Source organism: Schistocerca serialis, chromosome 4, assembly GCF_023864345.2.
Source record: "Schistocerca serialis cubense isolate TAMUIC-IGC-003099 chromosome 4, iqSchSeri2.2, whole genome shotgun sequence".
In the NCBI taxonomy this organism is placed as follows: domain Eukaryota; kingdom Metazoa; phylum Arthropoda; class Insecta; order Orthoptera; family Acrididae; genus Schistocerca; species Schistocerca serialis.
In genome coordinates this window covers 790,523,019-790,546,692 of record NC_064641.1, presented here as the reverse complement: position 1 = coordinate 790,546,692, position 23,674 = coordinate 790,523,019, and positions in this window count along the sequence as shown.

Here is a 23,674-nt window from a genome sequence, read left to right as displayed (position 1 = left end):
TGCGAGAGTAAATACGCCACCAGTGAGAGGCACGACGGAGATCGGCGAGGGGCCGGCAGCCTGTGGAGGAGACGGGCAGACACCTGCTGGCTGTACGTCTCTCGTCTCGTCCCCTCCCGTCTCGTCTGCAGAGAGTGTCGGCCGGCCGGGCGGCGGCGCCTCGCGGGCCTAAGGCCCGCTCTAATTGCGCGCCCTCGCCCCAAATTACAGGCTCGATCCGCGCTCCGCGAGCCACGTCCCGATAATAACAGCTCCGGTATGACACGTAACAAATTCGATCGGGCAATTAGCGTGCGCCTCCACCGTTTTTCCTCCCCCTACTCCTCCCGCCACCTTCCCGGACGCATTTCTTTCCCTCCTCCCCACCGGCGAGTATCGTCGCCTCCCCCACTCTGGCGTTTTTATTTATTACGTCTCGTTTCGTATGGGCGCCGTTCCTTTATTACTATTTATTATTAATCGCCCATAGGCAAATAGATTACTTAAGAACGCGGGCGGACTCTATCGGCTGCGCGGGCAGCCACATAAAAGAAGCGGCTGCGAGACAATTTAGTGTAATTATAAAATTCTCCGAGTATCATTATGCCCCCGCTGGCGGACCCGCGCTGGGTGGAAATAAACGGCGCCCGCTCTCTCCGGTCAGATATGATCCCCCGGAGCCAGGTTTCCTCGATCAAAATCACACAGTCGTGAAGACAGACAGACGGACAGACGTGTACATCACGGGGCGGCCGCGCTCCGCCAATCAGCTACCATTATAAATCCCCGGGCGCACAGCCTGCCTCGCAATTTGCCTCCCACACGCCGCGCGCCGCTACCACCTCTGCCGGGCGGTCCGCGCCAGAGACCGCTGACCTGCGGCGGACGGCTCGGTGTGCCGACGCCTCTGACGCAATAGCCGAATTGGCTGCCCACAAAGTAGCGTTCCTCTGGTGTACAGTAGAAAGCCATCCTCTCGTGTCTCTTTAGCATCCCTGTCTGCCACACAAGGCATCAGCAGATAGGCTAAATTTTGCTTATGAAGCGAGCGATATCGAGCTGTTGTTGTACCATTTGATTCACTTTTGGATCAGTAGTTTGAGACACATTAGGCTACATAGGGCACTTACTACAGTTCAAATACACTACTGGCCATTAAAATTGCTACACCAAGCAGATGACGTGCTACAGACGCGAAATTTAACCGACAGGAAGAAGATGCTGTGATATGCAAATGATTAGCTTTTCAGAGCATTCACACAAGGTTGGCGCTGGTGGCGACACCTACAACGTGCTGACATGAGGAAAGTTTCCAACGGATTTCTCATACAAAAACAGCAGTTGACCGGTGTTGCCTGGTGATGCCTCGTGTACGGAGGAGAAATGCGTACCATCACGTTTTCGACTTTGATAAAGGTCGGATTGTAGCCTATCGCGATTGCGGTTTATCGTATTGCGACATTGCTGCTCGCGTTGGTCGAGATACAATGACTGTTAGCGAAATATGGAATCGACGGGTTCAGGAGGGTAATACGGAACGCCGTGCTGGATCCCAACGGTCTCGTCTCACTAGCAGTCGAGATGGCGGGCATCTTAGCCGCATGGCTGTAACGGATCGTGCAGCCACGTCTCGATCCTTGAGTAAACAGATGGGGACGTTTGCAAGACAACAACCATCTGCACGAACAGATCGACGACGTTTGCAGCAGCGGGGACTATCAGCTCGGAGACCATGGCTGCGATTACCCTTGACGCTGCATTACAGACAGGAGCGCCTGCGATGGTGTACTCAGCGACGAACCTGGGTGCACGAATGGCAAAAGGTCATTTTTCAGTTGAATCCAGGTTCTGTTTACAGCATCATGATGGTCGCATTCTTGTTTGGCGACATCGCGGTGAACGCACATTGGAAGCGTGTATTCGTCATCGCCATACTGGCGTATCAACCGGCGTGATGGTATGGGGCGCCATTGGTTACACGTCTCGGTCCCTCTTGTTCGCATTGACGGCACTTTTAACAGTGGACGTTATATTTCAGATGTGTTACGACCCGTGGCTCTACCCTTCATTCGATCCCGCGAAAGCCTACATTTCAGCAGGATAATGCACGACCGCATGTTGCAGGTCCTGTACGGGCCTTTCTGGATACAGAAAATGATCGACTGCTGCCCTAGCCAGCACATTCTCCAGATCTCTCACCAATTGAAAAAGTCTGGTCAATGGTGACCGAGCAACTGGCTCGTCACAATACGCCATTCACTACTATTGATGAACTGTGGTGTCGTGTTGAAGCTGCATGGGCAGCTGTACTTGTACACGCCATCCAAGCTCAGTTTGACTCAATGCCCAAGCGTATCAAGGCCGTTATTACGGCCAGAGGTGGTTGCTCTGGGTACGTATTTCTCAGGATTTATGGACCTAAATATATTTCATATTAATCTTTGGTATGAGAGCGAATGATTATCTATACATTTATCAATAAGAAAAAATTATTAAGTTTCCTTAGAGCAAGTTACTCATTATTATTATTCTTTCATTCTGAAACTAAAAAAGTTGCAAGTAACGCATATTAATGCAGTTAATACTGCTGAGGAATATGTACAAGGTGACAATTATTGAACTGTATGAAAAAAACGTAAATTGTTTATAAACTACGGCGTTCATACACTTTATTCATGTAAACGTCACTACATATATTCGGATTTACGTTTTGATAGGTTCAATATGCTGCCATCATTGGTGGTGATGTAGAGCAGACGAACAGCAAAATTTTGCAAGCCCCGCTGAAGCGTCGGAACATCGATGCTGCCGATGACCTCATCAATGGATTTTTTCAGCTCAGCAACGAGTTATTGCTGTTGTATTGTGTTTCAAATAGCCCCACGAAAAGGAGTGGCATGTGTTCAGATACGGAGAATATGGCTGCCAATCCAGGCCCATGCCAGTGATCTCAGGGTACTCCTAGAGCCAGAATGCGGTCCCCAAAGTGTTTCTCCAGAACATAAACACTCTCCTGCTTCGATGGGGACGAACTCCGTCTTCCACGAGCAACATCTTGTCGAAATCAGGGTCACTTTGGATAATGAGGATGAAATCATATTCCAAAACCTTCACGTACCGTTCGGTATTCACCATGCCGTCAAGCAATATCGCACCGAATATTCCGTGACTGGATACTGCAAACCGTACAATCACCTGTTGAAGGTGAAGAGACTTATCGATCGCGAAATGCGAATCCTCAGTCCCCAAAATGTGGCAATTTTGCTTACTGACGAACCTATCCAAATGAAAGTGAGCTTCGAGGCTAAAGCAAACCACATACCGCATACTAATTCCTATCAAGTCCCGCGGTCAACTGTGCTGTTTGAAGGTCCTACTGCAAACCGTTCAGAAGTTATGACGATTTTATTTCATATAGTTCAATAATTGTCACCCTGTAAGTCTCCGAAATTGTGGAGGCTTTATTTACGAGTAAAAGTTTCTAAACTGAAATTTATTTTCTACACTTAATTACATATCTTCTGAACAAAATTAGTTTTTGATGAACACTTTTCTTTAAAGATAAATTGCCGAGAATAGCTTTGTCAACAAAGAAACATAGGTTCTGTTTTCCAGAATTTTCCGTTGTAAATCAGAATGTAAACTGAAGAATTAATGCTACCATTTTGTGGCAATGAAAATGCATTCTCTTATTATGTTTACATTTGCTCAAATTAACTTTGGATTGTAAAAATTATTGTAATGCTAGAAGTTTTCGCTCTCCTAGTTTCTAGTACCTGACAATAACCTGCAAATACATGTAAAAAATACCAGTTGTAGTTCTGGCTCGCAGTTGTTACCGTGATTGCAATATAGTCAGATGCCAAGATTATTAGTAGCTTAGTTGTTTCTGTAGATACAGTCCATCAGCATGTAAAACGTAATTCTATGGTGTATCTTTATAAAATGTGCCTAAAAAAGAACAAATATACATGGAAACATTGGAAAGAGATGTTTTAATTATTACATGCAAAAGACAAAGAGGTTAAGAAAGTACATGCAAAGTATTTAAGAGTCGGCAAGAAACAAGCTAAGTGCCAAAAATTACTGTTATCTGTTAATTTCACTTTCAACACAGAAATGTCAGCAGCATTTAAAAGTGTTCGTGTTACATGTTTTCTGAGGTACTGTGTAGCTGCGAGAACTCATTTGAAGTTCCTATAAAAATGTATGAATCTCATGTGGGAAGTTAAATTACACATTGCAAAAGAATATGAAGGCTCTTTAGCATTTATTAAATGCGGCGACCGGCATGTTAAAAGTTGGCCTCTTACGGGTGGCAACTCTAAATGACATTAAAGATAGATTGTGAATCAGTAGAAATTAAATAAAAAATCGGTTAAGTCATATAAATCACCAAACAAATTTTATTAATCCTCTTACAGAAATGGCACGTAATTCTAAAGAAGGAATGTGCTGACAGCTGTTCACATTACAGGTTTAATACGTCATGACTGCAATATTTTGACACGAACATTTACGGAAGAATGGAAATTTGGAAATTTGTGGTAAGGTCTTATGGGACCAAACTGGTGAGGTCATCGGTCCCTAAGCTTACACACTACTTATCTAACTTAAACTAACTTACGCTAAGGATATCACACACACCAGTGCCCGAAGGAGGACTCGGGACTCGAACCTCCGACGGGGGGAGGGGGGGGGGGGGGGGGGAGGGGGGCGGAGCCCCATGGACTGTGACAAGGCGCCTAAGACCGCGCGGCCTACGGAAGAATGGAAAAACTGGTACAACCGAACCGACATGGCAGAAGAGCACTTTGAGTTCCGGAGAACTGCAGAAATTCGAGAGGTAATACTGGCCATACGACGTATCTTAGAAAAGATGTTGAACAAAAGAAAGCTTGTAGCTACAGCATTTGTGGATTTAGGGAAAGCCTTTGACAGTGTTGACACGAATACACTGTTCGATATTCTGAAGATGATAGGGATAAAACACAGATTGCAGTTATGCTGTAACAGTCGACGACCATGAAAAGAAAGCAGTAGTCGAGAAGGAGAAGAGACAAGGCAGTACCGTATCTCCTATGTTATTTAATCTGTACATTGAGCAAGCTTTAAAGAAAATCAAGGAGAATTTTGGAAAAGGAATTAAGACTCGGGGAGAAGAAGTAAAAATGACGTTTCCCGATGGCATCGTAATCCTGTCAGACACGACAAAGGACTCGCAAGAGCTGTCGTCTGGAATGGATAGTGTCTTGAGAAGATGATGTAGACGCACATCGGCAAAAGTAAAACAAGGAATGTGGTCGAACTAAATCAGGCGGTGCTGGGGAATTAGATGAGGAAACGAGACACTAAAACCAGTAAATGAATTTTTGTATTTGGGAAACAAAATAAGCGGCCGAAGTAGAGAGGACATAAAGTGCAAACTGGTAACAGCAACAAAAGCGTTAATGAAAAACGGGAATTTCATGTGAATTTAAACGTTAGGAAGTCTTTTCCGAGAACCGATAAGCAGTTCAAACATGAATAGAGAGTAGAAGCTTTTGAAATTTTGTGCCACCGAAGAATGCTGAAGGTGGGATTCATAGGTTGAATAGCTACTGCGTAGCTATAGATCTAACTGGGAAAAAATTGTGGCACAACATTATTAAAAGAAGACACCCGTTGATAGGCCACATTCTGAGGTTCAAGGAATCGTCATTTGGTAATGTCAAGTAGAAACGTGGGGGGTAAACACTATGGGGGCAAACAGAGGGAAGAATACAGTAAGTAGCTTGGATGTGGGTTGCGGTAGTTATGCAGAGATGAAGAGGCTTGAGAGGATACACTGGCACGAAGAGCTGCATCACATCAGGCTTCGGAATGAAGACTACGTGCGCCCATGCTGTAATACTGTGACAAGATGTGAAACGTCTTTTTTATTTATTTTTTAGGATCTAAGGTATTTCATATTTTTATTCTTGTAAAAATAGGTAGAACAACGTAACCGATCGAAACAGCAAAGGAAAGAAAATAAACGTTAGTGATGTGAAACCTGGTTCATTCCGTTACGTCCCCCCTCCCAAATCTCCAGGAGATTGTAATATCACACTTCTCCCTTCCCCAGCGACCAACAGTATTTCCTTTTCCCTCCAACATATGTGCATTTTTAATGTACGTTTCGTCTCTAATGCGGCTGGACTGTGATTATTTTGTTTCATTTCTGAAAAGAAAAGTTACCACTTTTGCAGTAGCCAAGTAACAGACGAAACCGATCCAAGTAACACACACCTGGCTTTATATACAGGATGGACCATTGATAATGACCAGGCCAAATATCTCACGAAATGAGCATCAAACGAAAAAACTACAGACAACGAAACTCGTCTAGCTTGAAAGGGGAAAGCAGATGGAGGTATTGTTGGCCTGCTAGATAGCGCTGCCATAGGTCAAACGGATATCAACTGCGTTTTATTAAACGGGAACTCCTATTTTTATTACATATTCGTGTAGCACGTAAAGAAATGTGAATGTTTTAGTTGGACCACTTTTTTCGCTTTGTGATAAATGGCGCTGTAATAGTCACAAACGTTTAACTACGTGGTATTACGTAACATTCCGCCAGTGCGGACGGTATTTGCTTCGTGATACATTACCCGTGTTAAAATGGACCGTTTACCAATTGCGGAAATGGTCGATATCGTGTTGATGTATGGCTATTGTGAGCAAAATGCCCAACGGGCATGTGCTATGTGAGCTGCTCGGTATCCTGGACAAAATCATTCAAGTGTCCGGACCGTTCACCGGATAGTTACGTTATTTAAGGAAACAGGAAGTGTTCAGCCACATGTGTAACGTCAACCACGCCCTGCAACAATTGATGGTACCCGTGTTTTAGCTGCTGTTCAAAAATGTTCAAATGTGTGTGAAAGCTTATGGGACTTTGCTAAGGTCATCAGTCCCTAAGCTTATAAACTACTTAACCTATATTATCCTAAGGACAAACACACACACCCATGCCCGAGGGAGGACTCGAACCTCCGCCGGGATCAGCCGCACAGTCCAGGACTGCTTAGCTGCTGTCGCGGCTGATCCGCACATCAGTAGCAGATAAATTGCGCAATAATCGGGAATCTCAAAAACATCGGAGAATGCTGCATCAACATCGTACCACATTTCTATGCACCAGGAATTGCGTGGCGACGACTTTGAACGTCGTGTACAGTTCTTCCACTGAGCACAAGAGAAATTACGCGACGATGACAGATTTTTTTGCACGTGTCGTATTTAGTGACGAAGCGTCATTCACCAACAGCGGTAACGTAAACCGGCATAATATGCACTATTGGGCAACGGAAAATCCACGATGGCTGCGACAAGTGGAACATCAGCGATCTTGGCGGGTGAATGTAAGGTGCGGCATTATGGGAGGAAGGATAATTGGCCCCCATTTCATCGATGGCAATCTAAATGGTGCAATGTATGCTGATTTCCTACGTAATGTTCTACCGATGTTACTACAAGATGTTTCACTGCATGGCAGAATGGCGACGTACTTCCAACATGATGGATGTCCCGCACATAGCTCGCGTGCGGTTGAAGGGGTATTGAATAGCGTATTTCATGACAGGTAGATTGGGCGTCGAAGCAGCATACTATGGCCCGCACGTTCATCGGATCTGACGTCCCCAGATTTCTTTCTGTGGGGAAAGTTGAAGGATATTTGCTATCGTGGTCCACCGACAATGCCTGACAACATGCGTCAGCGCATTGTCAATGCATGTGCGAATATTACGGAAGACGAACTACGCGCTGTTGAGAGGAATGTCGTTACACGTATTGCCAAATGCACTGAGGTTGACGAGCATCACTTTGAGCATTTATTGCATTTATGTGGTATTTACAGGTAATCACGCTGTAACAGCATGCGTTCTCAGAAATGATAAGTTCAGAAAGGTACATGTATCACACTGGAACAACCGAAATAAAATGTTCAAACGTACCTACGTTCTGTATTTTAATTTAAAAAACCTACCTGTTACCAACTGTTCGTCTAAAATTGTGAGCCGTATGTTAGTGACTATTACAGCGCCATCTATCACAAAGCTAAAAAAACTTTTCCAACTAAAACATTCATATTTCTTTACGTACTACACGAATATATAATAAAAATGGGGGTTCCTATTTAAAAAAACGCAGTTGATATCCGTTTGACCTATGGCAGCGCCATCTAGCGGGCCAACCGTAGTGCCATCTGGTTTCCCCCTTCAAGCTAGACAAGTTTGGTTCTTTGTAGTCTTTTCGTTTTACGCTTATTTTGTGAGATATTTGGCCCGGTCACGATCAGTGGTTCAAATGGCTCTGGGCACTATTGGACTTAACATCTGAGGTCATGAGTCCCCTAGAACTTAGAACTACTTAAACCTAACTAACCTAAGGACATCACACACATCCATGCCCGAGGCAAGATTCGAACCTGTGATCGTAGCGGTCGCGCGGTTCCAGACTGAAGCGCCTAGAACCGCTCGGCCACACCGGCCGGCCACGATCAATGGACCACCCTCTATAAACCTCTGAACATCAACGGAAATAAGTCTTTCGTGACTCCACAAGTTAAGTGGCAAAAGAATCATACAGAAGGTGCAACATAAACTATTCACAGAAGAGCTGAGGTGAGTGGTACAAACGAAAAGAACGCGGAATAAGTCAGCGCTTTTCCGTGCGTGGTAGGAGCGAGTCGCCTGTAGACGGTGTGGTGGAGAATGAAGTAATTTACATAATCAGGTCTCTTGAATAGAAGGACCTCCCTAATGCCAGCCAGTATGCATTTCGAAAACATCGATCATGTGAAACACAAGTCGCACTTTTGTCACATGACATACTGAACACTTTGGATCAAGGCAGTCAGGTAGATGCTGTATTCCTTGATTTCCGAAAACCATTTAACTCAGTACCGTACGTACGCATACTGTCAAAAGTACGATCATGTGGGTTATCAAGTGATGTTTGCGACTGGTTCGAGGAAGTTTTGGTAGGGAGGACGCAACATGTTATCTTGGATGGAAAGTCTTCGTCAGATGTAGAAGTATCTTCGGCTGTGCTCCAGGGAAGTGTGTTGGCTCAAATGGTTCAAATGGCTCTGAGCACTACGCGACTTAACTTCTGAGGTCATCAGTCGCCTAGAACTTAGAACTAATTAAACCTAACTAACCGAAGGACATCACACACATCCAAGCCCGAGGCAGGATGCGAACCTGCGACCGTAGCGGTCACGCGGTTCCAGACTGAAGCGCCTTTAACCGCACGGCCACACCGACCGGCGGAAGTGTGTTGGGATCCTTCCTGTTCATGTTGTATGTTAATGACCTAGCAAACAATATTAATAGTAAAATCAGGCATTTTGTAGATGATGCAGTTATCGATAATAAAGTAGCGTCTGAAAGAAGCTGCATAAATATACAGTCAGATCTTGATACGATTGGAAACTTGCTTTACAGATACAGAAATTTAAAATTTTGCATTTTACAAATCAAAAAAACGTAGTATCCTATGACTATAATATCAATGAGTCACTGTTAGGTCAGCCAACTCATAAATATACCTGTGTGTAGCCCTTTGTAGGGATAGGAAATGGAATAATGATATAGCTTCAGTCGTGGGTGAAGCAGGTGGTAGACTTCGGTTTACTGGTAGAATACTGGATAAGTGCAATCAGGTTACAAAGGAGATTGCTTGCAAATTACCCGTGCCACCGGTTCTAGAATATTGCTCAATCGTGTGGGACCCGCACCAAATACGACTAACATGGGATATTCAACGTATACAGAGAAGGGCAGCACGACTGGTCACAGGTTTGTTTAATCCGTAGCAGAGTGTCACAGAGATACTGAAGGAGCTGAACTGGAAGACTCTTGAAGATAGGCGTAAACTTACCGAGAAAGTTTATTGACAAAGTTTCAAGAACCGGCTTTAAATGATTATCTAGGACTGTGCTACAACCCCCTACGTATCGCTCACACAGGGAACGTAGAGATAAGATTAGAGTAATTACTGTAGGCACAGAGGCATTCAATCATTCTTATCGCGCTCCATACGTGAATGAAACAGGAATAAACCCTAATAACTGGTACAATGGAACGTACCCTTTGCCATGAACGGCACGGTCGTTTGCAGAGTACAGATGTATATGTAGATGTAAAAGTGTGCACGCATCCTACAGGCGTGGCCCGTGCGCGCTGGCAGAGTTGGCGGCTGATTTAAGCACTGACACACACACGCACCAGTAGCAGGATACAGTAACTTGTAAGTTCACCGTAACAATTATCTTCCAATGTGTTTGTAGGGAAAAGTAAAGAGAAATAACGTTATGCTCACAAATTGTCCCTTCTGGCCCGAACACATAAACTTTTTGCTGTTTCCATTCCACTCCAGTGATTCCACGTATATCTGACTTTATCCGATCCATTTTCATCAGAAGACTTCACCACATTTTTCTTTAATTTCCGATTTTTTTGGGAATTTCATTTTACGCTATTTTTCCGAAAATTAATATATAAAACCTTAGCTGCGTAACAGTTTAGGTGAACTCTTACTGAAAGTAAAAACTGCAGGCCAACATTGTAAATTACTCTGTTTATTAAACAATTTCGTTACTAATTTAGAATCGGTAGGTTGATTTTTCACAAGCGTTTGTTCTATATTTTTTACATGACATCTCATCGTCAATTCTATGCAAAAGACATAAAGTGTATGAGTTCAAACGTTCCGAGATGTGCCTCTCGATTCAGAATCAAAAACTGCTTTTATTTTAATAACAGACCAACTAATAGTGGCTGGCTCTCGCTTCCTTTTTCAGCACTAATGTTCTGTAATACGTCGTTCTGCTCACACAGTACTATCCTCCATTCCTTTTCCTCACTGTAAGTTTGGAGATCCAACTACAGTATTATTTTCCCGTTTCGAAATTTTTTCACAAAGCAAATTAAGCAAGTTCCAAAGAAATTAAATAATCGTAAGGTTCACGATAATTTTTCTAATATGAGAGCTGAAAATAGAAAAATAGGTGCATCATCCAGATAAACAATAGAACAAGAAGAAAGAAACCCTCATGATACGACGTTTAAATGCATATCACCAAAATTTGAAGGCTGAGTGCTATAACAGTAGATGACGTGTATGACATAATCCGAAGTAACCACATGCTAGATAAGTAAAAACAGTGAGTAGGGACCGTCCACAAAAAATCTCTGAATCGGTAAGTATGGCGTATAGAGCGAAGTACTATAAATAACATACTAAGAACTTACAACGTTCTGCAAATTGCAAATACATATTGTCTGCTTAGTCAGTAATATAGAACATGATGAAACGAATCATTTCAGGAAGAAGATTTCCTGGAAAATTAAAACTACCGTGATAGGACCAGAACTCGTAGTCTGAAGTTACTATTTCATGGGAACACATCTTCGATAGTCAATTATACAACTATGATATGAATATTCGGCTTATAATATCTTCCAGACTCTACAAAAAGTCTCCTATGTAACTTACTGACTGGCATTAGACGTTTAGAAGAATAATTCTTCCACAGTCAATGTGTGGGTACTTGAGTGAACCCTTCACTGTTCTGTGAAAACCCTTGATGGGGAAAATGTTCTTACAAACTGAATGTTGAAATTCGTAATAGCAGTCCATGAAAAAGAAGCATTCCATCAGTGCCATTAATATCAATAGGAAACTTACGTTTAGAGTATTAGTAAAATAGGTTTAAGACGATCTGGATATTTTAGTACAATATATCGATCATGTTCTATATAGACTGAATCGTATAATGACTGCACTGCAGGTACGCATAACTGTAAGTGATATCGAATAAACAAAGAGTTTCCTGTGACCAGGTTTAAACTTCCATCCTCAGGTGGATTTGTGTTGATTAGTATTGCATCTATGTGTTGTATTATGACTTTGGAGTAACCTGTGGCACTGTCTAATAGAGAAAAACAAAATACAGCTTCAGTACACAGGTCAAAGATTTGACTGAAAAGAGGGACGAAAATATAAATGTGAAATTAAAATAAATGTGTTTTAATGGAACATATTAATAATAAGTAAATTATTGTTTATTTACAAATTTTGTCGCTGTTGATAAGATAATTATTAAACTTGATGTTTCTAACATGTCACTCTGATTACCAGGTGCCCTAAATATTTACTTCTGTAAAATTGGCAGGAGGTATTTACACCAAAGACCTTCACAATGCTTTGAGACTTGTTCCGAAATAGTGTTTCATTTTCCTATACGTTATACCCACTGTTTTGTTTCTAGAAGACACCTTTGTTCCCTTGGTGTTTACGAAGTGTGATAGTGTAAGTGACGAATCACGACAGTGGAAGGAATCTGTGACCAATGGAGGTATTGTATTTTATTCATTTTGCCTTAAAATTTAAGCCCGTTCATCCTTTCAGTCAGAACTATGAGCCGTATATTGGAACAGTGTTTTGTTTTTCTCTATTAGACAGTACTACGGATTACACCCATTAGCGCATATTAATCTACATACCGTACATCCACCAAATGATGTGGGTTTAAACGTTCGAAACAAGTTGTGGAAATAAATAAACACAGACTGGCAATAGTAAACTTGTTGTGTGATTCGATATCAGTAACGTTCACGGTAATGCCTACCCAAAAATGTGTCCGCAATTACACAATACATGAACTAAATAAACACACACATATCTAGAGAATAAAAAATGGTTTACTTTACTGGGTGAAAATACAAAGACAGATTCTTGAGAATAATAAATTGGTTTAACATTATAAGTAAACATAGCAGGAAATTGTCTTGTTACGACAATAACTTACAAAAACAAAATGAATAGATGTAACACGATACTAAAATAATATTATGTATACCAATGAGTAGGACTATATATTCTACAGAACTGAAAATTGAACCTATGGATGGATTTTAAATTATTCATCGAAACTAAAAGCTTACCTTGGCACCAGTTTGTAAGCTGTCGGTTCATGTGGTTGCCGGTAGGTGCCTCCATGACACAGCTAGCTCGCTCACTCGCTCATCCGTCGTTACCCAGTGTCTGTCGAGTCGATATGGTGGGAACACTGTAATAAAAGACGTTTAGCCTTCTAGAACCAGTAGATGCAATTTAATTACATCTGCATCTAGAAGCATTTCAGTGAGCTGCGTCAACGGTGAGCTGGTTGTAAGGAGCATCCGGATTTCGCATTGCACCATTGACCTTCAAGCTGCGTGTTTGTGAATGACTTCGTGTATGTGCCTCCCCTTCCGACAACTGTGGTTGAGCTTCACCGTTGCATAACAACAGCAGTGAGTTCAGTATTTCCAGACATGCCTGCAAAAGTATGGGAAGAGTCTGACCGTCGTCTGGGTGTTTGTCGTGCGTCTGGTGTTGGGCACAAAGAACATTTGTGAAAAGCAAATCAAATCTGTGATTCTTAATTTCATTATGAAACACACCCTTAATTTGTACGTCTGTATAAAAGATATTCTCCTGTAAAATAGGAACGTTCTCTTGAAAATAAAATGGTTGTGGAAGTTAAAATTTACCCCAAGATTTCAGTTTCATTCCAAATATAGCGATGTGAAATGGGAATGTATCTTTTCTCATTACCCTGTTCTTAAAATCACTGACAGATATTTTTCTTTAAAGAATGCCTAAAGAGACAATGAGAACTGATTTTTAGTATTTTATCGTACAGCCTGCAAAGCATATTCAAAATCATCAGATCAGTGTTCAACAAAATTAAAACCACAATTAATAACCAGCAGTGAGTCTCCATTAAGCAACGGCCTTGGCGCAGTGGCTACACCGGTTCCCGTGAGATCACCGAAGTTAAGCGCTGTCGGGTGTGTTCGGCACTTGGATGGGTGACCATCCATTCCGCCATGCGCTGTTGCCACTTTTCGGGGCGCACTCAGCGTCGTGATGCCAATTGAGGAGCTACTCGACCGAATAGTAGCGGCTTCGGTCAAGAATACCATCTTACGACCAGGAGAGCGGTGTGCTGACCCCACCCCCCTCCCATCCGCATCCCCCACGGAGGATGACACGGCGGTCGGATGGTCCCGGTAGGCCACTCGTGGCCTGAAGACGGAGTGAGTGAGTCTCCATTACAGCTTGTTGTCCAGGTTGCTCAGACAATGAACATCAAGTGTGAAGTGAAAATCTTCCTCTGCCCCTAGTACACCCCCCCCCCCCCAACCTCTCTCTCTCTCTCTCTCTCTCTCTCTCTCTTTCTCTTTAACATACTCAGAGGCGAAATGCTTGTCTTCAGTTCCATATTCACAAGCAGCTTATTATTAGTTAAACCGCCGGTCACGGTGGCCGAGCGGTTCTAGGCGCTACAGTCTGGAACCGCGCGACCGCTACGGTCGCAGGTTCGAATCCTGCCTCGGGCATGGATGTGTGTGATGTCCTTAGGTTAGTTAGGTTTAAGTAGTTCTAAGTTCTAGGGGACTGATGACCTCAGATGTTAAGTCCCATAGTGCTCAGAGCCATTTGAACCATTAGTTAAACCATTTTACCGGTGACGCAGCGTAACATAAGTAGTTTCTAGTTACTAAGTTCAGTCTATATCTACACCATACTCCGCAAGCTACCTAATGGCATGTGGCGGAGGATACTTTCGGTATCACTATCAGATCCCCCCAATCCTGTTCCGCTCGCGAATAGTGCGTGCGAAGAATGCTTGTCGGTAAGCCTCTGTAGTGACTCTAATTTCTCGAATTTTCTCCTCGTCGTCAATACGCGAGATTTATGTGGGAGGAATTAACGTTGTCTGACTCCTCCTGAAAAGTGCTGTCCCGAAATTTCAATAGTAAATCTCTCCGTGATTCAAAATGTCTCTCTTGTACGTCTGCCAGTGGAGTTTCTTTAGCATCTCCGTAACGCTCTCTTGCCAGGTAAACGATCCCGTGACGAAACGCGCCGCTCTTCGTTGGATCTTCTCTATCTCCTCTATCAGTCCTACCTGATAGCGATCCCACATAGATGAACAATACTCAAGAATCGGGCCAAAATGCGCCTTATAAGCCACTTCTTTCGTGGATGAGTAACATTTCCTTAAAAGTCTTCCGATGAATCTGAGTCTCATGTCTGTTTTTCCCACTATCTGTTTTATATGGTTCAAAAGTGGTTCAAATAGCTCTGAGCACTATGGGACTTAATTTCTGAGGTAATCAGTCGCCTAGAACTTAGAACTACTTAAACCTAACTAACCTAAGGACATTACACACATCCATGCCCGAGGCAGGATTCGAAAGTGCGACCGTAGTTTTATATGGTCATTCCACTTAAGATCACTCTGGATAGTTACGCCTAGATATTTTACGGCAGACTCTGTCTCCGCTGTTTGTCATCAATAGTGTAGCTGTACGGTAGTGAATTCCTTTTGCTAAGTATGCGCAATATGTTACATTTATTTACGTTCAGGGTCGATTGCCAGAGTCTGCACCATTCATCATTTCTCTGCAGGCCTTTCTGCAAATTCTTCTGGCGTTGATACTTTGGTATAAACAACTGCGTCATCTGTGAATAGCATGAAAGAGCATCCGACGTTTTCTAACACATCATTTATACATTTTGGGAACAGCAACAGTCCTATCAAAATTCCCTGTGGTACTCTTGATATTACCATTACATTTGTCGATTTAGTTCCGTTAAGAGCGACGTGTTGAGTTCTATCTGCAAGAGAGTCTTGAATACAATCACAGGTCTGCTCCGATACTCCATAAGCTCGTATTTTTTTCATTAAACAGCAGTGCGGGACGGGACTGAAATCAAGGAACACGGCATTGGCTTGAGCGCCTTTGTCCACTGTGGATCTCATGAATGAACAGAGCAAGCTGAGTTTCGCAGGATCTCTGTTTGAGAAATATATGTTGGTTTTTATAGAGGAGCTATTCATTTTCCAAGAACGGTATAATTCTTGAGCGTAATACATGTTCCATAATTCTACAATAGATTGACGTCAACGATGTAGGTCTATAATTGTGTCGATCTGTCTTACGGCCTTTCTGAAAAACGGGAATGACCTCCGCTTTTTTCCATGCGTTAGATACCGTTCGTTGCTGAAGCGATCTACGATAAATTACTACTAGCAGATGAGCACGTTCTTTCGCATAATCTTTATATAATCTTGTAGATATCGCATCTGGTCCTGAAGCCTTTCCACAACTAAGTGATTGTAGCTGCTTTTCAATTCCGCGATAGGTTATCTCAATATCTGCCATTTCGACGTTCGCACGACAATTGAAAGAGGGATTGTGTTACGATCTTCCGCGGTGAAACAACTTCGGAAGACCGAATTCAGTATTTCGGCCTTCTCTCTGTTATCTTCCGTTTCGGTGCCGGTGCGGCCGCTGAGAGAATGAATAGATGATTTTGACCCACTTACTGATTTTACATACGACCAAAATCTCTAGGTCGATTAACAACGTCTTACTTTCGAGATCACTGAACGCTTCTCTCATTGCTGTCCTTACTCTCATTTTCGCTTCGTTCAGCTTTTGTTTGTCAGCTAGGTTTTTACTTCTCTTGAATCTGAGATGAAGTGCTCTTTGTTTACGTTGCGCTTTTCCAACACGGCTATTAAACAATGGTGGATCTTTCCCATCCCTTAAAACCTTACTTGCAACGTACTTGTCTAGGGCATATTGAACGATACCTTTGAATTTTTTCCATTTGTTCTCCGCATCTTCGTTCACATCACCGAATATTTGATGCTGACTGCTGATATATTCTGAAATTTGTATCCTGTCACCCTTGCTGAGCAAATATATCTTCCTACCTTTCTTAACATTCCTTGTAAGACCCGTCGTCATAAATGCTGTCACAGTCTTATGATCACTGATACCCTTCTCTGTGTTAACTGATTAACTGATTCGATAAGTTCAGGTCTGTTTGTTGCCAGGAGATCTAAGACGTTGCCCTCACGTGTTGGTTCTCTAACTATCTGCTCAAGGTAATTTCCGGACAAGACATCCAGAACAATGCCACACGATTCCCTGTCTCTGTCACCAGTTTTGATGGCATAACACTCCCAATCTGTACCTGGCAAGTTGTAGCCACCCCCCACTACAACGGCATGTTCAGGAAAATTACTAATGATATTCTGCAAGCTCTGTCTGAAGATCGTGACCTAGGCGGTCTATAAAAGCGTACGATCACCACTGTTGACAGTTCTTTGATACTCGATTTCTCCCAGATTAATTCACATACGGAATCCGTGATAACATCGCTAGATTCACCCATTAGTGAATGGGGAAGGTAGAAGCATTAGTGCCCTGTTTTCTCAGTAGTGGTTGTTTGGTGGCTCACTCTTTATTCTATTTGCTTTCCAGACTGAAGGTGCTTGCCGACTCCATAGATCTTGGAAATATTTCATTGAAGGAAGGTCGGGAGTTACCGTCTTATCGACGACAAGGTCATTAGAGACGGAGTAAAGTTTGGGATTAGGGAAGGGCAAGGAAGGAAAATGGTTGTGTCCTTCTCAAAGGAACCACACCGACAGCCACCATAAGCGACCTAGTGAAGTTACGGAAAACTTAAATCTGGGCTGTGGGACGGAGATTTGAACTACCGTATGATACGTGTTACAAACCGGACACAATGTCAGTGGCCAATTCAAAATTAAGTACACATAAACCAGCATTAATTAGCGAGGAGTGACACCAGGTCGCTCGAAGGGATGACAACACTTAATTGAAAAGACGAAGGCCGGAGGCGGCAGTAACATCAAACACCTTCTCCGAGTTTTAACCAGGAGTCACTATACAAGTAAACATTTAACCAAGCACAAGGAAGGAACCCCAAAGAGAAAATTCAAATAAAAACCCCCAAAAGATTATAAAGGACAGGGAACCCTAACTATTTAAATTTAAAATAATTAGCTCTCCGCAAAGGCAGTGTAAACGCTAAGGCCACCAAAACTGATTACAAAAAGTCTTATACATCTGCTCCTTTTCTGTAAAAGAAACACAAGGCTCCTTAACTGCTGCTGGACGTCCGGTATGGCTCGTGTACAATACACCAGGCTGCAACCCAAGCTAGGCGGTCGCAAGGCACGGAGAGCAAAATCAGGAGAGCAGACAGGAAGGTAGCAACACATATCCTCCATCCTGAAACGGCAGACCGCGTATAACCAACTCCACATGTACTTGGCTGCTTCTCACCTCGTACCTCGTGGCGTCTCAGCAAGTAGCCCGAGAAACGTCAACTGCCACTCGCCCCGCGAATGCGGAAAACAACAAGGCAAGCAAAGATAAGAAACATCGAAGGATCGATAATGGACATCCAAGAGACTGGCGCGCCAGTAACGAGCGCCACGGCTCACCGTATTTTGGAGTGCCCTATAGTGCCTAATCTCACTCCGCTCTAGAGTCTTCTGGAGGATATCTTGATGTTATTCTTGGATGAAGAGTCCTTAAATTCAGAATGCCAACATTAATTACCTACTTATGTTCGCGACTATTTTTCGATGTTTGCATTAAAGAGTACCTTGCCTCCCATGTCATGGACCAGTCTCATAGAGTGCTGGTAGCCAGTGTAATGGAGTAGTCTTGTTGGTTCCAGATGCAATCGGAGACTGCCTAAACCGTGAGGCCGAACTATAAAAGTATCACCAACGTATCGTCAAAATACTGTTGGTTTTAAAATAGCTGAGACGAGTGCTCGCTCGCCAAATTCTTCCGTAAAAATTTCACAACAATAAACTTATTGCATGATTGAATACTAATAACAGGCACGATGAAAACTAACCAAAAACACAAACAATCCAGCTGGAGGAACATCCGCAACTCATCATTGTAGTAGAGGTTGAAGATACTGCTACAGCTGTAAGGTTCATTTTATTTTTCAGTGCTTAAACGACGAGCGGTTGTGAGGCTACAACGCAGTCCTTGCTATGAATTTTTTCGCTTACTTAACACATGAAACTGTTTGTATACAATGTACTGTCTCGTGTAAATATGTATTGTAAATACTATGTCTAAATTACGTAATATTTAACACTGGCAAGTCAGGGCATATTTAGTTAACGTTGAAGCCAGAGAGATTTTTTGTCGCGCCTCTGGGCGCGGGAGCGCGCCAGCGGGTAGTAGTAGCAGTAACGCCGTGCTTGGAGTAACGAGGGCTTAAATGTGAAGCGCACTGTGGGCCCAAGTCGCAACAGTAAAAGCCCGCTGCCACAGTGTCGCCGCCGTGGACTTCCGTCGATCCACCGACAACGAGGGAAGTAAGATCTACGTAATTTTCGTAGGATAAAATTGTAGAAGGCTTGCCAGTGACTGTGCTTTTCTGTGAAGTTGAACAATTAATGACAAGCACTTTATAATCGAAGTGTTGCAGTTACATTCCACCCGAAAATAACACCAAGTAGGTTCCTTCCAATCCTTACCTTATTAAACCGAGTGTGTCACGCCATTATCAAGAGAAAATATGTTAATTATCAAATTATTTGCATAGACGGTGATGAGTAAATTTCAGACTGGTTATCGTAGTTAATTGTTGCACTTAATAAGCTTACGCCAACCGTAGTAACATAATAATAGACTGAAGTAATAAATTTGATTATTAAGATTTATTTCAATGCATATTCAGCTGAAGTTAATTCAAGGATATTTCATGAAACTATGAAGCTTATTCCACCTGACAATCCCCTAATTAATGAATTATTATCAGTCAAAACATAGTTAATCAATTATTGGCAATATATTTCATTGTCAGTAGATTAAACTGTGCAAAGTACCTAATTTTAAAGACGGAATGACAGTCCATTATTCAAAATTTCGATAGATAATTATCTGTGTTGTCAGCATTGTACTTAGCTGACAAATTATGAACAAAATAAATGTAGTTAGATTGTTATGACATTGTTTTGTATGACTACTGAGCCTGATACAGCACTTACGTAAAAGTTCCCGTTCCATCTTCTGCGCTACAAACAGGTAAACTTTATTTTTGACACAACTCTTCACGTACTTAACAGTACTGTCACTCATCAGTTGAGCTGGCGACAGATGTTTTAATTGCTTTCACAACTTAATCATTTCTTTCGGCAAAATTTCCACTGGCAAAATTAATTTCCAAATTATTTCAATTACTTCATTTACCGATCGTTATTGAATGAAATTACTCATTCGATAACGATCAAGTTATAACGTCTCCTGTTTCCCGCGGAATAATCATTATTTACTTCGGATTCGGATGCCTTATCCCGACGCGGGTCAAAATTCATAATTCACGGTCATTGTCAATTTGTAATTTCGCAAATCCCGGGAAGCAGGGGGGTGTTATACGGTTTCGACCTCTTACATACCATCTTCAGGTGTGACAAATTTGTGCTGTGACCATGAGTGTCGCGATGAATGGGTATTGGACGTGGTGTACCGTCAGCGGTATTTTCAACCTCTACTGACCAAAACTGTCGTAGAGTAAACACTTTGCAGCTAGGTGGCTCGGCTCGTGTTGCTGTTTACACGGTGTGGAGTGGACGGACGGCTGCCTCAGCGTGCGCTGCGCTGTGGAGCAGGCTGTAGGAGGAGGCCCGCTTCTGCAGGTTGTGGGGCTGCTTCCCGGCCATTACGGCGGTGCTTTATCGGCGGGCGTGTGTCGCCGCGGGGCCTCGTGACTCGCAGCAGAGCAAACGCCGCCCAGCGCACCGGCCGGCCGCTGCACCCACCACCACCACCACCACACGTGCGCTGTCGCCAGACCACTACCTGCCAGTCACGCTCAGTCGTGTCCACTCTACTCACTTTAACAGCGCTGACTCGCTTAGCATATGCTGGTTTACAATACACGCAAAGTGACAAGCTGTCTGACACACAGTAGTCCGGAGATGCAATAAAGCCTCGTTCACCGTAAACACATGATATTTGGCACCTAAAGAGCTCACCGAAACTATCCAGTATGTCAACAACCTGTCGAATGTAAAGCGCTGATTTCTACACTGAAGCGCCAAAGAAACTGGCATAGGCATGCGTAATCGAATACAGAGATATGTAAACAGGCAGAAAACGGCACTGCCGTCGACAACGCCTATATAAGGCAACAAGTTCAAATGTTTCAAATGGCTCTGAGCACTATGGGACTAAGCTGCTGAGATCATCAGTCTCCCAGAACTTAGAACTACTTAAACCTAACTAACCTAAGGACATCACACACATCCATGCCCGAGGCAGGATTCGAACCTGCGACCATAGATGTTTCGCGGTTCCAGACTGCAGCGCCTAGAACCGCTCGGCCACTCCAAGGTATGACGTGTCTGGCGCAGTTGTTATATCGGTTACTCCTGCTACAGTGGCAGCTTATCAAGATATAAGTGAGTTTGAACGTAGTGTTATAGTTGGAGCACGAGCGATGTGACACAGCATCTCCGAGGCAGCGATAGAGTAGGGATTTTCCCGTACGACAATTTCACGAGTGTAGCGTGAACATCAAGAATCTGATAAAACATCAAATCGCTGGCATCGTTGCGGCCGGAAAAAGAGCCTGCAAGAACGGGTCCAACGACGACTGAAGAGAATCGTTCAACGTGACAGAAGTGCAACCCTTCCGCAAACTGCTACAGCTTTCAGTGCTTGGCCAACAACAAGCACCGGCGGGGTGGCCGAGAGGTTCTAGGCGCTACAGTCTGGAACCGCGCGATCACTACGGTCGCAGGTTCGAATCCTGCCTCGGGCATGAGTGTGTGTGATGTCCTTAGGTTAGTTAGGTTTAAGTAGTTCTAAGTTCTAGGGGACTGATGAAAATGGTTCAAATGGCTCTGAGCACTATGGGACTCAACTGCTGAGGTTATTAGTCCCCTAGAACTTAGAACTAGTTAAACCTAACTAACCTAAGGACATCACAAACATCCATGCCCGAGGCAGGATTCGAACCTGCGACCGTAGCGGTCTTGCGGTTCCAGACTGCAGCGCCTTTAACCGCACGGCCACTTCGGCCGGCGGGACTGATGACCTCAGAAGTTAAGTCCCATAGTGCTCAGAGTCATTTGAACCATTTGAACCAACAACAAGCGTCAGCCCGTGAACCATTCAACGAAACATCATAGATATGGGCTTTCGGAGCCGAAGGCCCATTTATGTACCCTTGATGACTGCACGACACAAAGCTTTATGCGTCGCCTGGGCCCGTCAACACCGACATTGGACTGTTGATGACTGGAAACATGTTACGTGATAGGAGCAGTCTCGTTTCAAATTCTATTGAGAGGAAGGACGTGTACGGGTATGAAGACAACCTCATGAATTCATAGACCCTGAATGTCAGCAGGGAACCGTTCAAACTGGTCGAGGCTCTGTAACGATATGTGCAGTTGGAGTGATATAGGACGCTTGATACGTCTAGACACCACTCTGACAGGTGACACATACGTAAGCATCCTGTGTGGTCAGATGCATCCATTCATGTCCATTGTGCATTCTGACGGACTTGGACAATTCCAGCAGGAGAATGCGACACCCTACAGGTCCAGAATTGCTACACAGTAGCTCCAGGAACACTCTTCTGAGTTTAAACACTTCCGCTGCGCACCAAACTGCCCAGAAATGAACATTATTGAGCATACCTGGGATGCCTTGCAACGTGTTGTTCAGAAGAGATCACCACCCCTTTGTACTCTTACGGATTTATAGACAGCGCTGAGGGATTCATGTTGTCAATTCCGCCCAGTACTATTTCAGACATTAGTCGAGTCCATGCCACGTCGTGTTGCGGCACTTCTGCGTGCTCGCGGGAACCCTACACGATACTAGGCAGGTGTGTTAGTTTCTTTGGCTCCTCAGTGTAGGTCGATAAGTACCTCCAAGTACATGTTGCATGTCTCCATGGGCAGCAGATCAGGTGTTGAAATGTCGCTGCGTGGATTCAAAACCGTTACTCTAACTGATACGCATAGCCCGCTTACAGTTACGCCTATCCAGAAGAAAATCAGGTAGTAAATTATGTGACATATTCAGGAGAAAATTGTTAGACGCAGAGAAAAAAAAAACGTAACACACTGATGTCGTACATATTAAGGTACTAATGAAAACAATGCCTATCCGTAAACGCTTAACACTCTGTAGAGATCGTAAAGTATTTTGGTGTAAGGAATTAATGGCAGGAAATTAATATTTTATTTTGTACCTGTTGTGAATATTGTAACTGAAAGCTACTATTAATTCAGCATCAAAACTCAAAATCGCAGAAACATGCTATAGTCCACTATTTATGGAGTAAAAGGAAAGTAAAGAGTGTCTGCAGATTTACTATCTGTTATAGTGACAATATCGTAGACTGGTAAGAGGAAGCGGAGTTATTACATTTCATTGGCTCTGAGCACTATGGGACTTAACATCTGTGGTCATCAGTCCCCTAGAACTTAGAACTACTTAAACCTAACTAACCTAAGGACATCACATACATCCATGCCCGACGCAGGATTCGAACCTGCGACCGTAGCAATCGCGCGGTTCCGGACTGCGCGTCTAGAACCGCTAGACCACCGCGGCCGGCACATTTCATTGTATCAAGTTTAGGACAGCCCTGCAGGATTCATGGTGTAAGTTCCCTCCAGCACTACTTCAGACATTAGCTGAGTCATAAACATATACAGTTTAGACTAAAACAGCTCAGAGCTACCGTTCTTCTTCTACTGTATTTCTTTCCCCCATTCCTGTCAATTGTT